This window comes from Felis catus, chromosome A1 (genome assembly GCF_018350175.1).
Source record: "Felis catus isolate Fca126 chromosome A1, F.catus_Fca126_mat1.0, whole genome shotgun sequence".
Lineage (NCBI taxonomy): Eukaryota > Metazoa > Chordata > Mammalia > Carnivora > Felidae > Felis > Felis catus.
This window is the reverse complement of record NC_058368.1, coordinates 162,556,378-162,560,754: the sequence shown is the minus strand read 5'-3', so window position 1 is coordinate 162,560,754 and position 4,377 is coordinate 162,556,378. Positions and strand designations below refer to the sequence as shown.

Here is a 4,377-nt window from a genome sequence, read left to right as displayed (position 1 = left end):
AACATTTGAAAATATGAGAAAATGAATACAATGAAATAGAATAAAATGAAATGATGGAAGTAAAATAGATTTTGAAAAATGTTCTAAAAATAAAAAATATATAGTAGAGAAAAATAAAGGAAAATATTTTTAATAAAAATTGAAAATAAAAATAATTTTTTTCTCTTTCTGTATTGAAGAAAAAAAAAGAAACGAAAAAGAAAGAAAAAAAGAAAGAAAATTGATTAGATCGACCAGCAAACAGACTGAAAAAGGATTGAAATTACCTCCTTTTCCCCTAGAAGTCAAGCTATGAAGCACTTTATAGTCTGTAAATAAGCTGCAGGAGTGATCCGTGTTCTTGAAGAGCTAGGTTGGCCCCATTGGGTGGGGCTTAGTGTCATGGCTCCTTTCTCCACTAGATGGCGCTGCTTAGCTTACTAGAGTGGATTGTTGTGGTGCTTGCAGGTGTGTATGCACGTGTGCCAGAGTTGCGAAAATGGCGTCACCCAGTTATCCAGTCTGTAGTATCCAGCTTCTGTGCTCTGCCCAACCAGCAAATGCGCACCCGTCCTTTGTCTCCAGCCTCCGTCCACTCCCTGCTTTTACATTGTGACCAAGCCGTGGGGTTGCCAGGCAGCACCTCCCTCCTGAGTTTTATATCAGATGGGGCTGTGTTTCCCGACCCCTCACTTCTGAGGGACTGCGGCTTTGACCCGCTGAGATCCTGTGGGTCTCACTGAGCAACGGCCAGGTGCAGGCTGCACCCAGAAATGTTTGTGGGACCATGCTGCTGCCGATGCCCAGAGACTGCGGCTGAGTGCCAGCCTGCCCCAGAAAACCTTTGCGTGATCATGTAGCAGCAGCGTTTCAGGGATTTTGGAAAATCACAACACACATCGGCACCAGGCTTCACTTTTAAGGACCTTGTTTCAGCACCCGCGAATGTGGTTGTTCTCTGGGGTCCGCTGGGACCAGGTGGATACACAGCTTCTACCAAATGCATTTCAGCAGTGGAACTGCTTCTCTCGTGTGGCCCGAGGACCTTCTGGACTCCATTCTGCTCCTGGGGATTCGCCCTTCTCACCAGAGCACCGCCAGGTATTGAGCTGTGTGGCGTTTCAGACTCTGTGCTCCCCGTTTATAGAATCTTAATGGAATTGAAACCCTTTCCTTCCTCCTTTCTCCCTTTTTAGTTCAGTCCCTGCAGCTGTTTCCACTTTTCCATTTTTTCTCCAGCTGCTTTTTTTTTGGGGGGGGGTGCTTTTCCCCTACTCTCTTCCCATCTCAGTCCTCTCTCTGCAAGCAAAAATAGCTCTCTGCCTTCTGCGGCTTCTTGCTCCCCCAGTTCACCTCTCCGCACTGCGTACCTGCCGAGTTCTGTGGTTCAGGTTGTGCAGATTGTTGTGTTAATCCTCACATCAGTTCTCTAGGTATGCAGGATGGTTAAGTGTTGGTCTGGCTGTATTTCATGGACAGGAGACACACAAACAACTTCCATGCTGTTCTGCTACCTTGGCTCCTCCCCCCATCTATAAATTTTTAATACATGTTTTGAAATGTATTTGAAACAGAGGATGGTGACTTTTATTTATAGCCAACTTACATGCTTCACCATTGTCTAGCAGACTACCACCGATCTTAGGGATATTAAGTTCTGTCCCACTCTAGTATATAATATTAACATTTTGAGAAGAGTAAATTTAGATTATGAAATCTCTGGATAAAGATGTCATGCTCCCCTGAATTTTCTCCTCATAAACACAGAACAGGAGGGATTTTCAAAATTTTCATTTAGCATATATAAAAATATGCCTTCATAAAAATGTCCAAATTTATAAGGATTTCATTTAGGATGATCAAGCTTTGTGTTTTCCACAGAGGAATAAGAATTCTCCCTAAGGATACCAAAGTTAAAATTCCTAAATCTTCCTTTGCTAGAGAGGCATTTTCAGCAAACCATGCCTCTGAGAGTTGTTGAATACCAAGCATTTCCAAAACACATGGTAGTGATTTCTAGATTAACATGTTAATTGAAGCTTGGGAAAACAGTATAATTAATGAGCTCTTTAATTATGTAGGCTTCTTAAAAAAATTATCCATTTGTTCTTGGCCTCAACATGCAGTAAATACACAATAAATTAGTTGGATTGCATGGATTTTTTTTGTGGACAGAGTAGGAATGTGATGGTTCCAAAAGCTTCCTGAAAATCTTAGAACCATGAGAATGTAGTGATAAATATATCATTGTAGTCGTATAAAATGCACAATGTTTTTATGATAATTATTCATATATTTTTGTGTTATTGGGTATTTTTTTTTCTTTTTGGAATAAATACATCATTATGCAATGCCAGAAGAAAGTAGATAGGTATTTTTATGGGAAATAAATGCTATAGTTTCTTTTCTTTTTCTTACTTTCTTTTTTTTCTTAATTATGCTTATTTCTATATCATTCTTCAAGATTTACATTCAAAGCTAAATCAGCAATTTTAGCATAAGGAATATAAAATTTTAATATGATATTAAGACCATTTACCTGGATATAACTGGGTCATAACTTTTAATGTGGCTTTTGGTGTAGTAATTTTCCCATTACGTTTCCATGTAAGAATCTCGTCTTATCAAGTGGAATTTTTCCATTCCATAGCATAGGTGATGAAAGCCATGAAATCAGTGACCTTATCATTTAAGAAACTGGGACAGCATTCTCTGATTACCTGGGAAATAGCAAAAAGATGGTTTTTTTTTATTTTTAGATACAATTTATATTATTTCACCCAGAAAATAAATTCTGAATAGATATCCCACAGTTGGTTTTGCTCTTAAAGGCATGTGTGTCACTTTATGTGTTCATGTTTCTTCCTTCCCCAAATACTTTGTATAGATATAAGAAACAGTGACTTAGGGAAATACATCTCTCTATATACTATCATGTTGTTTATTCACTGCAGATACATTAATATTGACAAGGGAGGAAGAATACGTTTGGTCTAAGTAGGGATGAAAAAGGTGGCAATACACACATGGCTTCTGGCTGGAGCAGAGTTACCATGAGCCTCAGCCCTTGAGATGATGAAATGTTCAGAGAGGACGCGACTGCAGCAGCCTGTGGTGTATGTTTCCTTGGTAGAAGGTCACTCAGTCCCTAACTGTGCCCCAGAAGAGAGGAAACACACCCCTAAACCATTTCTGGTTCGTCTTCTTCTCATACATCCATATACATTTTCTTTTATTCTGTGGGTTAATTTTTAAGGGTGAACTGCTAAAACCACTGAAATTTGCAAGGATGTTAAAAGATTTAGATTCCAATAAATAATTATAGTGCCTCCTGAGTATCAGTGTAAATGCTTCCTTATCACCTTAAATTATGACAATAGAAGGTAAATCTGGTTAGCAAACCTGGAGAAATAAATATTTAAAGAAAATGAAAACTCAGTTTAGGCTTAAGAAATATTTTTCAAACCTTCATTTTCAGAGTCAGAAATCTTTGTGGCTGTGAATTCCTTGTGGAAATTCACTATGTGTCACACAACAGGGCATGTCGGGGGAGCCCACCCAACACTCTTGTTCCCTCATGAGGCTATTTTGTATGTCTGTAGTATCCAAGAACTCTGCTACACAATTTAAAAAGCAATGGCTTATAACGTTAAATTTTTAATAAATACCAGTTTTGACAATGATGGTGATGATGATTCAATCTTTGTAACACAAGTAACAATTTTGTTTAAATTTAACAGATGTTATTGATTACTTACTATGTTTTAGTCATGTTGCTGTGGGCATAAGAGTATCCTTCTTTAGTTTTAACATATTTTTACAAAATGTTACATTTTATGGAATTTTCCTGCTATAGAAGCTTTTAATTACACTTCTTGGTTTACTCCTTGAGAACAGTTAGTTGTTTCATCGGTTATTTTTCTTGTAATTTTTGTGTTGGCTTCTAAATGAGATGACAATAGTCTTAGCTCAGGCTGCTATAACAAATTATCAGACACTGGGTGGCTTAAGCAACAAATTTTTATTTCTCACAGTTCTGGAAGCTTGAAGTTTGAGATGATGGGGCCAGCATAGTTGGGTTCTTGGTGAGTGCCCTCTTCCTGGTCTACAGCTGGCTGTCTTAATTGCTGTGTCCTCAGATGGTAGACAGAGAACTAGCTAGCTCTCTAGCCTCTTCTTTAAGACAGCCTTGATCCCATTCACCAAGGTTCCATCTTCATGACCTAATTATCTCTCAAAGGTCCTGCCTCCAAAGAAATGCCATTTATTTCTCACTTTGGGATTAGGGTTTTAATGTATGAATTGTGGCAGGACACAAACATTCAATTCATTGCAATAATATTTTGTGTACCTTGAATAAATTGAATGATTAACTGGATGCAGACAGGAGAAGAAAAG

General features: G+C 38.3%; 1 long non-coding RNA gene across 1 annotated transcript; it reads left to right on the top strand.

Moving 5' to 3' along the window:
• The first annotated feature begins 232 nt into the window (after window positions 1-232).
• On the top strand, window positions 233-3,662 carry LOC123385039. The gene is made up of 2 exons (XR_006597013.1): window positions 233-1,080; window positions 2,934-3,662. It is a non-coding gene; the product is annotated as an uncharacterized LOC123385039 (long non-coding RNA).
• The last annotated feature ends 715 nt before the right edge of the window (window positions 3,663-4,377 follow it).